We start from the raw sequence: 13945 nt of genomic DNA on the forward strand, positions 1-13945 counted from the left end.
GGTATTCAACACCTTTCTAGTGGTTAATATGGTGACCTTGCGGTCATTAGAGCCACAGTCTCTGCAGTGCCATAGGCATCAGGTGGTTGGAACACAAGGGGAGGTATTGTTAATCAAGCCTTTGCTTGCTTCCCGTTGGCTTCCATCCCACAACCTAGTCTAAAGATTGGTTCCAAAACAGTTAAGAGGAAGGTCATGTTGAAGAATCTAGGGCAAGTAGGATTGACGTGATTCTTCTTAACTTGATAACTATTTGTGAGGCATTTTAATTTTCTTCTTGGCACAATCTTCTCTTTGACATTATTAGAGTGTGTGTTTCTTATTTCATCAAATAGCTACCAAAAACCAAAGAGACAAGAACACAATATGTTTGGCTTTCTGCTAGGGCCAAAACCTCTCCCTCTTGGAGAGGAAAACCCGCACACAATTCTTTTTATAGAGATTCCATTTGATGAATACCAAGACCTTGCCCCTTGACCTACTAGGCCACTCTAAGACCAAGACACCAATCCTCATCTTTGACACTACTGAGATCATCATCATTGCTAAACCATTGACGTCATCACTGTTGCATCATTGAGATCATTATTGTTGCACCATTGATGTTCCTTTACCTAGATCATTTCTGCATTCTTCTCTGTTATCATCATCATGTCTTCATTGATGCACTGAGGTCTTCATCATGCCCTTGTCTTCACCAAGATCATTATGTTGATATCATAACTGTATACAATATGTTGAGGGAGTATTGTTGTGGGATTACCATTATGTCGAGACAGTGATAAGTGTATCATCTTCATCTTCTTCATAACAAACATACTGAGACAATGATCAACACTAAGGTCTATGCCATTACATCTATAATGAGGTTGTGACTGTGGTCTTTCCTTGCGCTCTAGACTGTCACCACCAAGGAGGAGAAGATTGTAATCTGCTTACTGAAATTATACCCGAAATATCAGGGGTATTTGAGATGTATCCTTCTATAATGGGAGGCTCAGATCACTGTAACCATTTGAGAGGATCTGAGGTCCTGTATTTACTCAAAGTTTCAGAGATCCGAGACACTGTTCTACTGCCTTGATCCGAGATTCTTGTACCTACTGCACCCATCCGAATTTAAGAGAAGAATCTGAAATCTTGCTTTACTGTGGTGACCCTAATTGCGTATATACAGTAGTTGGGTCTCTGTATTTGAGCTGGCGTGACAGTGTGACGTGTTTTGTCCTTTTATTGAGCCTACATGACTTTCTTTAGTCTATTTAATTCAATTTGAGGTTGATATGACTTCTCTCTTTATCATTTTGTTTGCTGTCTTCCTCATGAGGATTGTGCTGGTCTTGAAGGGCTAATCTAGTCACTAGGTAGACTTATATACATTACATATATGCTCAAGAAGAGCTCTTTAACTCTGACTTTCCTAGACCTATTGTAGTGACCTAGCTAAATAAAGAGCCATTATTGATTTGAAGAAATACTTACCTGGCTTGCTACTGCTGTTGCGGTGAGGGTGCTTCAAAACTGCTCCCGCTTTCTCATTACTGAATAACCAAAACCACCCAGCCAAATCGAGTATACCTAGATACTCGACCCAGTATGCTTCTCAACCGATGCATATCGTTCCCCCGTGCCCAGAAACTTCAGAACAAGTAAGGCTCACAAACCAGTATGTGTAATTTTCCTCTCCTTCCTCCTCCAACAACACCTTCCTCCTCCTATGGCACCCGCATCAGTTTCCTTTCTACTCACAGCAAATACCCTCACAGCGAATACACTCACAGGGCAAGAACACACACCCCTTCTCTGCCCTCGACCTCTCCTTATGTACCCTTTAATGACGGTGGTTGCTCCCTCCACCTATGAGCCCACCGCTTCTTTCTCAATGACACCTCTTAACATGCAAAATCGAATTTCATCTTCAAGATATTTTAACATGTGCCTTTTCACTTTGATTATAATTTTTTATATGTTTAATTAAAGTCTTAAGTCATATGCTTAATTATTTGTCCTATGCTTTATTTTGATTTAGATTATCCCTTTAATAATATATACTTTATTTTAAAATTTCTTAAATAGATAATTATATAACCTGATTTTTTTTAGGCTTTACATAATTCCTTACATTTATTTTCTTTATAACCCTTTTCCTTTACTTTATACTTTTAAACTTAATATCATTGATAATCGCTCATTAATCATGAAGTATTAAGAATTATGCGCTGCTGGTTGAATGCGACTTTTCTATATGAAGGAGTGTCAGGATATTTAATATTTTAGCTAACTTAGAATATAGTTAATAGTGCAGTGCATGCGATACATGCATATGTAGCTATCATATGCATGCATCGTATGCATGCTAATATTCTCGTGCTCTCTACATTAATGATGGGTCATTACATACACCCCTCCTTCAGAAAACTTCGTCCCGAAGTTAGAGTTCAATACTTATAATAGTGATTAGTACATTCTTGTTCGGATTGAGTATTGAGGTTAATATTTTTTTTTTTTTTTTTTTTTTTTTTTTTTACTTAATGTGAGAACACTATAAAATTGGTGTTTTGAATACTTTTAGGTTTATAACTTAATGATCATGTTTTACTTCATCAGGCCCCCCCCAGGCTATCACTACATCATCCTATCCTTCCTAATCTCTTCCGCTCCCATCCTATCCGTCCTCTACTGGAGTATGCCATGGCGTCAGTTATACTGACCTTACCATTCATAAACTCCAAGGGTGACAGCGTTGGCTATACCGACCTGATCCCTAGTAGGCATCTGGCAGTCATCATCACACGTCTAGGGGAGCGTGACTCGCACAGTCCTCCCATGACTCCAGGGTTCGGAGGATAAACGGTGGGCAACACCTCCACCCCTCCCAGTAGAATCAGGGTTAATACCCTATCATGGAATCTCTTTGAGCCTTAATTGTTCTGAAGTTTCTGTCATCACGTGGTCATTTCGGTAATGAGATTTTATCTGCAATCATAAACACTTGTCCATGCATTTATAACATGTGCATTAATATTTTCAAAAACACATAGCTTATGTATATTTCATACATGTTATCTAAAGTATAACATACCTTGCCATAATCTATTCATGTCATTAGCTTTCATATTCATAATATAATCATTCTTTCGTGAATTTGTTTGTGCATAAAACTCATGACTTTAAATTGCTAACTGATACCTGATTTTTGATCTTACGAACACATACCGTTATGTTCCAAACTTTCATTGATCTGAATGCGTCTGCTCCAGTAACAACTAACTGGGTTATTGTCTTACTTGGTAACAAAATGCATCATATGGATAGTCATTAGCGAAGACAAATCTCAATTCCTTCTTTTTAACAATACTGTTACTTGTTGTGTTCTTTTATATATAATTTGATTGAAATACCTAGCTCAAGTATGGTATGCAACACGTTTGGAAAACATATTTTGAACTGAACATTTCCTTTAACAATAATACACCGAACATTGCTCTATGTTTAAATAGTAGTACTCTTTCAATACCTTGGCCCTATGGGTTGAATTTATGCTCATGGAACCTTTTAACAGGTACACAGTCACTTGGGGTAATTTTGAGTAAGGAAGATATTATATGTGACTCTTTAGAGGTCTCTTTTGAATGTTATCTGTCCACTGTATATATTTTCTGAAGTAAAAACTATTAAGAAAACACCTACAGAAGTTTTCATACAACTTGAAGAAAGGTCTCATAGGATAATTTATACAAACTCAAATACATCTCCTATGTCGAGAAGTCAAAGAGAAATATCTACGCTGTTGACAGGTACAGAGGAGTGAGTCCCCTGGTAATTATAAAGGAGGATGACTAAACATTAAAATGAATATCTAGAAGATTGTAAGAATATAAACATCATTACCCATTGTTTGTCATAGGAGCATAAATAATAATAAAAACGAATCCATCCAAGCAAAGTATACCAATACAAGAGAATAACATCAAAATATTCAAGAAGGTACTTATCTCTAGAGAATATGTCAACTCCTTTTGTTCAACTCTTCAAGGAGTTAATCTCGTCCATATTATCATCATCAGGAAGTCCATATCCTCAAGGAATTCACAGCATCAAGGAGTCCATATCATATCATCAAGGAATTCACAGCTTTAAGTAGCCTCTGCTTTAAATCTATGTCTTTTGAATAATTTCAAGTATATCATACAATGTTGCAAATATCATGTAGGTGCTTACATCACCCAGGGACTGTAAGGACTTAGGAAACTCGTAAAATATCAGGGAAATGAAAATGTTGACAAACTTAAATCAAATTAAAATATTCCCCTAATGAAGTTACATTCACCTTAAATGTTTTCAACATGATCCAAAATAAGATAGGTAAAGAACATGTCTAATTTTCAAGGACATTTCCGCTTGATAGAAGATGAATCTAATTTCCAACAGATTTTTAGATAAAAGCTAAGTGGCATAACCATATATTAAAAGAAAAAGGTTTCCAGGTATAAGCAATTCACAGAGGTAACTGCAGAATTCTGGTAGAAATCAAAACTACAATTATCACCTTGACTTACTATAGCACATTGACTTAATCCAATCTCAATATTTGTGTGCCTTGTGCTCATCAGAGATGTGTGTAATAATTTTTTTTTTATAAACTGAGAAATAGACCAATGCAGAATATACTAAAAGCTGAGTGACCACAGATTTATTCTTGTCAAGCAAAAATGATATAAAATGATCTCTAGCAATTCCAGCGAAGTTTAGATTACATCAAGCTTACTGCACAAGAAAAAGAGCCTTGAAAGTTGAAACATTACTGACACAATTGCAGAATCAACTAAAAGATCTCAGGTGTTATTCTCCTCAAGCAAAGATGGTTGAAAATAACATTCAAAAAGTCCAACAAATTCATATGACATGTCAATTACTGCACTCGAAAAAGAGAAGCTTCAATTGAAACATTACTGAATAGAAAACTAAACGGATTGCTCTGAACAATTCAAAAAGAGATTCAGGATTCCTTCTTAAAACAGAGTTCATCCACTACAAAACTAGAGAATGCAACCATAACAAAAGATGAAGTTATTTTTATTATGTTAAAAAAAAATGCCCAGGATAAAGGTCAATGGGATTAGAAAGTGTAATCAGTGATACTAGTCTGTAGGGATGCCCAACGCTAATCAGAAGACATTAAGCAAAATACAACACGATCCACCAGAAACGTGAACCAAATATTACATCAAAGAAGAGGAAAGAAAGAAGAATACAAGAGAACAACTACAAGCCCATGAGACAATTAACATAAAATATGAGATCGAACTGCTAGCCAGTTAACTCTCGATAAAATTAATTTTGGCATACAAGATTAGTTAGGTTATCCTGCGGCCTGCCTTGTGCAGATATGAAGTAAACCAAAGCAAAACTTGGACTTGAGTTCATTTAAATTTACCTTGACTTGTAGAAAATACATTTGATAACTAGCATTTTATTTTACTTTTATCACTACTTATGAAAACTTTGGTTGCGTGACACAGAGCAATATCAAAAGTTAAGAAGAGCATAACATTAACGCAAAGTAGCATTTACAGTAGAAATGCTTGTTAAATTTGTTGCAGAGGAACCTAAGTTTATGCAAAATTGTAAATATTAAAATAACATTTATGTTATATAGAGAAAACGTTTTCCAGTTCCACTTTCACAGAGTCCACTCAGTAATTTAGGGAGTTGTGCCAATAGTAGAGGCCTCTGGTTCAATTCCCATTGCAGCACCAACTAATGCAATAGTGCATGCTTTACTCACAAAACTTATATGGCAAAGAATATTAACTGTACAGTCCACATGGATTTGATTTTCCTTCAATGAATTGGAAAGTTGTCAGACTCAAATTTAACTACTTTATAGGTAATATTTAACAGACTGATCATACCTTTCACTACCAAGATTGAAACACTATAACGATTTATCTTGACAAGGTCATTCAATACAACCACTCATCATTCCTGATTGTCAATGCTTGCTATATTTTTAAGGGATCGCATTCATTTTCTTGCAAGTAGAGAAACTAAAGACAGTATAGTACTTCACATAAGATATATGAAAATCTGCCCAACTTAAGAGACTAGAGTATGAACTTATGCACATTATCTTCAAGTCAGTATTTCACCTTTCCACATAATAGCAAAACACAGTTTGAAAGGGGGTACCTTCAAAAAAAAACACTTCAAACTTTAACACCTTCTAATCGGTTTCCAGACACAACAGTCAGGGATGTAAATCCCTGTTACCCAGATCATTAAGGATAGCTGCAATGCTGACACTACAGAATAATTTGTTACCCTTTGCAATTAAAATATCATAGAAACAGTTTTGCACAACATTCCAATGTCTTCAGAGGAGTGAGACTATCAACAGCACCTAAATGGGATCTTTGCATCAAGAATACTAGGAGACAGAATGTTACTATTTTGTTCAATGAAATCAAGCCATTCCACTCCAAGTTGTGTTGCATAAGGGATTTCAAGTACTTGTATTTTTATGATCCAAATGATAAAAGGAAATAGTATGGTATTATTAAAAATTATAAAATATGATAACTGTATACTAGAGATGAAATGAAGGTCATCCAGATTCTAGATTACAGGATGAATTTCTGTACAAGATATGGTCAAACTGGAACATGTCATATGATCCACTCAACTGCAACTGATAAATGTATAAAGGGGTTGTTCATTGATCTGCAACTGCAACTCAAAAGGCTTACATGTCACTTACAACTAAAACTTGGTTATGGCTACATTAAGTTTAAGAGACTTATAACCTCTCCTCAAATCTAAAGCAAATTCACTCATTTACAAAGTTGAAAAGATAGTGATGAAAACCCAGTAAGGAACTAAGGAAACAAAATTTCGACTTTGTAAAATTCATGAACAAATTTGAAAGATTTAAAGTTAAAAGTGCAACTATGACAATGACTGGCATTCTATTCTTAATGATGATGAAGAAAACAAGTTTGTTAAATTCAGGTCCAAAGACCAACAAAACATCTCTCAATAAACCACCAAAAGTAAACCATAATAATTAAGAAATACAGAGATTGTTCTACAAGTTCCTGTTGAACAAGGAAATAGATATTGTCCACAAGTTTAATGATAAATAGAGCACTTATCTACAACAAGACAATGCCAATTACTTGTTTAGATTTAGCAAGTTTCCTGGCTATTAAATTCTTTGTTCAACAAGTCGATTATCACAATCCCAATGTTGTAATTAAATCACAGCTATTGCCAATCAGATTTCTCGATAAACCAAGGCTCTATGATATTTACAGATCACCAATTATTTAAGAGATTTTTAACAATATTATTTAATTTTGCCAATCAGATCTCCCAAAGACAAGTGAATGTAACTTAAAGCACTCAACAAGATTATGAGATTAGAGTTTGGTGTTTCAAATGCTTTGTGAGCAAGTTTGTTCGAGTGCAAGATTACGAGTTTTGAAACTCAGGATTAGTACTCTTAGCATACGAAGGACTTCTCCAATGTTAAACAATGTAAACACTATGAATCAATGAAAGTATTTATGATACTTAAGTTCCTAAGTTATCAATGAGTAGTGATCCAACTGTGATGACAGCAGAAAATCAATTATGACAACAGTAAGTTTACAAATGACGAATGTGCCCAGAACTGTCCTAAATGCAAAAAAAAAATATCATGCATTGCAACTGTGCACAATATAACTAGCAAAGAGATGAGAGAGGGAGAGTTAGTAATCCATAGTACATACAAGGCTATCCTTGTTTAGACAAATAGCAATGCCAATATCCTGTAGGTATCAAATGCCAATCTCTATCAATCTGCCCTTTCAAATGCTAAATAATCAATTGTAAGAGGTATATATGTTGAATAAGGAAATGCAACCCCAATAACGAAAAAAAGAGAACAATGAGCAATTCTTTCTAGTTCTATCATGTAAATTAACATGCTGCACAAACTAAATCACTAACTCCATTTAATTTATCAAAATGCTCGGAAGGAAAGCAATTTTCTGATAAAAAAAAATAACACAAGTTTGAATACTGTACTAACCTTTGCCAAACTTTAGTTGATAAAATGAACCCAGGAGCAAACAGAGGATCTTCAACTTGGAACACTGAGAAGATAATGACATTTGCTTCCACATGGATGCAGACTCATCATTTTCATCTTCATCACTTTCACTCTGCATGTCTCTCTGCCATGGTAAATCCATTTGGGTATCATCAGCAAAATCAGGTCCCAAAATTGTGCCCTCTGCAACTATTGCAGGTTCTCCCATTTTACTCTCATCCAATTTCTCTTTGTTCTGGAGAAGGTAATGTTCTGTGTCATTAGTAGCATCTTCAAAACCTTCTGTAGTTTCCACCATAAAATTCAACTCTTTTTTTCCACCCTCTCTGGCCACCTTTTTCACATCTCTAAGTGCCTGCAGTTCTTTACAGCAATCATCAGTGTTATCTTCTAAGTTCTCTATAGCCCTTTCAAGTTCATTCATTTCTGTCCAGTTGACCTCACCTTTTTTCCATATTCCATCAATATTTTCTGATAGACTTTCTTCATGTTTAGCCTTGTGTGCTTCCTCCATGTCATTTTCCTGCAAGTAATAACTACTTTGGCACTCAAATGGACTATCAAGTTTATAACCTGTGTCATCTACAAGACAAAGTTTTTTCCCTTTCCCTTGCTGTAAGTTGTTTTCATTCAGGAGTAGACAGTCTACATCATCAGTACTTTCTGCTGATAAATCTTCCAACACCTCTACAGAAATGCTCAACTTTGTCATTCCATTTTTCTCACTTGCAGGTTCTGAACTGAGAAGATTATCCTCCTGGGAAATTTTAGCTCCTTCTTGAATAACCATATCTCGACATTCTATTACATCTGAGCCAGACTCTAGCAGAGGAAAAACAGTGCCATCAATGCTTGAGGAACCTGGGGAACACGGGAAAAGAACTTTTCTGCAAGAATACTTCTCCTCAGTGTCCTGAGGTAAACCATGCCTTGAGCTATTTCTCAAGGTTAGAGGGGATCCTGAAGCTAAAAGATTCACTGATTGACCAATTAGTCCAGTTCTGTTAATCCCAGAGAGCATTTCCTGCATCTTTTTCTTCATTTCTTGAGAACGAGCTGTATAGTTGAAAACATCTGGTGTTACACTTCCATAATCTTCACTACTCGATTTCCTTCTCTTTGTTGATTTGGACTCTGTGTATTTAGACAAATAATGAGAGTGGCGGGTCCAAGAAACGCTTGATCCTATTCTCCAGTAACCAGGATTATAAACTCCAACTCCCCCAACAGGACACTGGTTTGACCCTTCACTATCACAAAGAATTTCCATCCGCAGGGCAATTTTATTGAGTTCAAAGAGTGATGACCAATCTGTCGCCAGCAATACAGATCCTTTCCCAATCCAAACTCTCGTGCAAAATCCGGTCCATTTGTGACGAGTTTCGCTTCTCCAAACTCTTGGCCATGGACAACTCTGCTGCTATTCTAGCAGCCTCTGCCTCGGCTCTTGCCTCTTCAGCGATCCGAAGTCTTCCTGGTAGAACCGTTGTAAAGTTCTTCGAGTGTGCAAGGTAGTTTGTTTTCAACGGCCGGGGCCTTCCGAGGTCCGGACTGAGAACTATCGTTATAGGATGACCTGAAAACGCCTTCCGCCGGCCCAAAACCACCGAACATGCCATCCGAAAATCGTGATGATCTGGATGTACCCCCGCCTAACCCGAAACCCCCACCCATCGAAAAGGGGTGGTTGGAACCGAAAAACTCTGCAAATATGTCCTCTGCATTCCTTGGATTAAAACTGAACTGCCCTGATCCATTTGAAAACGTTGAAGGACCTCCCGCACCTGGCGGCGGAACCTGCCCTTTCAAACCCTCTTCACCATACTGATCATAAATTGCGCGTTTTGTTGATCACTCAACACATCATAAGCTTCGGATATCTGTTTGAATTTTGCTTCGGCTTCCTTCTTATTGTTGGGGTTTTTGTCGGGGTGCCATTTCATGGCCAATTTTCTATAAGCCTTCTTCAAATCATCGTCGCTGGCATTCTTTCCCACATTCAGAATGTTATAATAATCGACACCCATGACGACGCTCCTTCGATCTTAACAAAATTGGCACGAGAAAGCACGGCTCCTAAGATTTGAACCTTTGACCTTCCACTCAAGAGCTAGGGAGTCCAAACCTTCACCTATGCGACGACAGAAGGCCTGAAACCTCTAATATGCAAGCAATCGGCGCTCTGCAATCTGGACGATGTTGAGGGAGTAGAATGTCACCGCCAGGGGCAGCGGGGAAAGGAAGCTTCTAGTCATCGAACTGTTACATTGAATATATTGCCAGAAGCTGATTTCACAAAACTTAACACCGCAATGGTGAAATTTCACTTGTAAGGCAAACAGAAAGTAATTTTCGAGAACACAACGATGTTGCAGAGCCACAGAAACACGAAATTTGCTGGGTGCAACCATCATCTTCTACGAACTCAATTGAGATCTTTTCCAAACAGTTGCAGACGATTCGGATCCAGAGGTTAAAGAATCAAACAAAACCGATTCAGAGCATAAAATACCATAATTTGCAGCACTGGGTACGGAAATTTATCTAGTTTTTCGCACCGAGGCAAGATGTGGTTTGAAAAAAAGAAGAAGAGAGCAACCACAAAATTGCGTAGGGCCTCTGAGGTCGCAGGGTTTGAACGAAAGCTCTGATACCATATGTAGTGACCTAGCTAAATAAAGAGCCATTATTGATTTGAAGAAATACTTACCTGGCTTGCTACTGCTGTTGCGGTGAGGGTGCTTCAAAACTGCTCCCGCTTTCTCATTACTGAATAACCAAAACCACCCAGCCAAATCGAGTATACCTAGATACTCGACCCAGTATGCTTCTCAACCGATGCATACCGTTCCCCCGTGCCCAGAAACTTCAAAACAAGTAAGGCTCACAAACCAGTATGTGTAATTTTCCTCTCCTTCCTCCTCCAACAGCACCTTCCTCCTCCTATGGCACCCGCATCAGTTTCCTTTCTACTCACAGCAAATACCCTCACAGTGAATACACTCACAGGGCAAGAACACACCCCCCTTCTCTGCCCTCGACCTCTCCTTATGTACCCTTTAATGACGGTGGTTGCTCCCTCCACCTATGAGCCCACCGCTTCTTTCTCAATGACACCTCTTAACATGCAAAATCGAATTTCATCTTCAAGATATTTTAACATGTGCCTTTTCACTTTGATTATAATTTTTTATATGTTTAATTAAAGTCTTAAGTCATATGCTTAATTATTTGTCCTATGCTTTATTTTGATTTAGATTATCCCTTTAATAATATATACTTTATTTTAAAATTTCTTAAATAGATAATTATATAACCTGATTTTTTTTAGGTTTTACATAATTCCTTACATTTATTTTCTTTATAACCCTTTTCCTTTACTTTATACTTTTAAACTTAATATCATTGATAATCGCTCATTAATCATGAAGTATTAAGAATTATGCGCTGCTGGTTGAATGCGACTTTTCTATATGAAGGAGTGTCAGGATATTTAATATTTTAGGTAACTTAGAATATAGTTAATAGTGCAGTGCATGCGATACATGCATATGTAGCTATCATATGCATGCATCGTATGCATGCTAATATTCTCGTGCTCTCTACATTAATGATGGGTCATTACACCTATGAAATGAGCAAGATTCTCATTCTCATAATTTAAAAATAATATTTCTTTTTCTTGACAAGTACAAAGATCAAAATTACATTTGTAAATACCAAACCTAGTTACACTTTCTTCAACACTTCCTCTTAACTAGGGAGGTATTTATAATGGTACTTGGTCATTCTCAATCTGAAGGATTTCTCATAAGAAGAATCGGATTGGTAATCCCATCTATATAGCATCATATCAATCAGCATTGTCATAGTGTAAGGCCTTGACTAACAACTCCATCTCTCCACGAGACCATGAGCTACAATGCCGATGAGACCAATGATTTATAGACACCTTCATCATTGTCTCTCAAGGTACATACCCAACTGGGTGTTCACTGAATATGAACTTCTAGGAATATTCTTATCTTGGGTTTCCAACCCTCAAAGAATATTGGTCCTCTTGCCTACTCTTGTCTTGGATGCCCTACACATCCTCAAAGAGTATTGGATGCCCTACACATCCTCAAAGAGTATTGGATGCCAGATGATTACCCAATCCTCCCATTCTTTCTTCCCAAGTGAAGACAAGAATGTTGTGTCTACCATGTGTCTACATTTCTATTCATCGCCTTCATCTAGACTTATGGCTGTTAGTGCTGGTCTAGTGCTTGACACATGACATGGAAAAAACACAGTTGTCACTCCTTTGTAATTAGGGGTGATCTTAATTCAAAGTCCCTCTTGATCAGGGACTTGTCAGAGCTCCCTCTTAGCTAGGGACTCTTCTATATATCAACAACTTTTTCTTTGTGGGTCCTTTAGTTGCTTGATCAACTTCTCTCCTTGATGTCATAAAATTCAATTGAGCTTCTTTCTTGTAGGGCATCATCCATCGATCAATTTCCTTCTTGGTTTGTCATGCCATTCTTTTCTTTGTGGAAAGTGGCCTTCTTGATACATATTTGGAACCTTCTTCATATAGCTACTTATTTCCCCTCATGCTTCTTACAGGAATTTCCATCCACCACATGAATGCTAGTTGTACTTGTACTTACAACTCTTGTTCTAGTAGCCCTGCATGCACTCATCCAGATATTATTCAAGAAATCAAAACATAACATTAAATAAAATCGTACCTTACTAGATGGCTCTTCATCATGACATCTTCCTGTAGGTATCAACATCCTGCATTCATGTTGACACATCTCCCAAATATATCCATTGTTAAGGGTCTCCATATTTTTCAGACTTTCATCAGAGTCTTCATATCCTTTTGGGAGATTTCCTGGTCAAATCTTCTTGGTCTATTGGATGTTGATTGCCTTCATCATGGTTGCATATCTCACGATCTCTTCCTTCCTCACTCATTCCATTCCACGAGCTTTCAATCAGAGTTTCTTAACTATAGTCAACCACCTCATACTTCATATGAGGACATATTATGTTGATTTCATCTTAGTGTGACTTTATGCCTTCCTGCATCCTTTCAGAGGAGGTGATCATTTTTTTCTTGATCATGCTTCTTAAGATAGAAGCAATGATTCATGTTACCTGCAACCATATGACATGACATTATAATATTAAACACAATCATACATAACTTATTTTACCTTCAGGTCATCGAGGCTTCTTCCAGCAGCTTCCTTGATTGAAAAGATCTTCAATCCCTTGATTTGCTTCATGTCATATCATCATCTCATGGATTCCATACGTTGGAGTTCTTGTTGAAACACTTGCTTCCTCTCTAGATTAGTGAACCCTACGATGAGGATTCCATCAAAGAATTTTGAGGATCTTGTATATCCCCAACTGGCAGATGTTTCCTTTTTTACTTGATGTATGATGAGCCTTAGATGACTCCTTTCTTTCCTTCAATGTCCACTGAGGTTCCCAAGAGCTATATATCCTACATGTTGTCTTCCATGGATTTTTTGTCCTTCATGATCCTGATGAAGATGTTACAAACTCTTGTTTCTAATGCTTTCATGATGCCATGATGCATCTTATTATCATTGTCATATCTTTTAACACAAGATTTAAGAGCTTATGATAGGACCCTTTTGTAAGGGATACTATCTTACTCATAGGAGAGATTTGTTACTCCCTCTTTCCTTGGCCCTTTTCTTTAGCTTCCTCCATCTTTTAGTGATATGAGCTTCCAAAATATTTCTATAGCATTGAATCTTAACTATACTTATTTTGTATTGCTTGAGGACCAACCTTGCCTTTCCTTTTTGCACATGGTTG

At 37.1% G+C, this 13945-nt stretch overlaps 1 protein-coding gene and 1 pseudogene across 6 annotated transcripts in view; one reads left to right on the top strand and one right to left on the bottom strand.

The window, feature by feature from the left end:
- The window catches only part of LOC149220809 (long chain acyl-CoA synthetase 8-like), a 312559-nt gene that overhangs the window by 163385 nt on the left and 135229 nt on the right, over positions 1 to 13945 (top strand). The gene's annotated exons all lie outside the window — the stretch shown is intronic.
- On the bottom strand, positions 9376 to 10334 carry LOC149220812 (uncharacterized; annotated as a pseudogene).

Source organism: Pinus tabuliformis, chromosome Q (genome assembly GCF_031772625.1).
Source record: "Pinus tabuliformis cultivar Carrire ecotype Pingquan chromosome Q, CPIR1, whole genome shotgun sequence".
Classification (NCBI taxonomy): Eukaryota; Viridiplantae; Streptophyta; class Pinopsida; order Pinales; family Pinaceae; genus Pinus; species Pinus tabuliformis.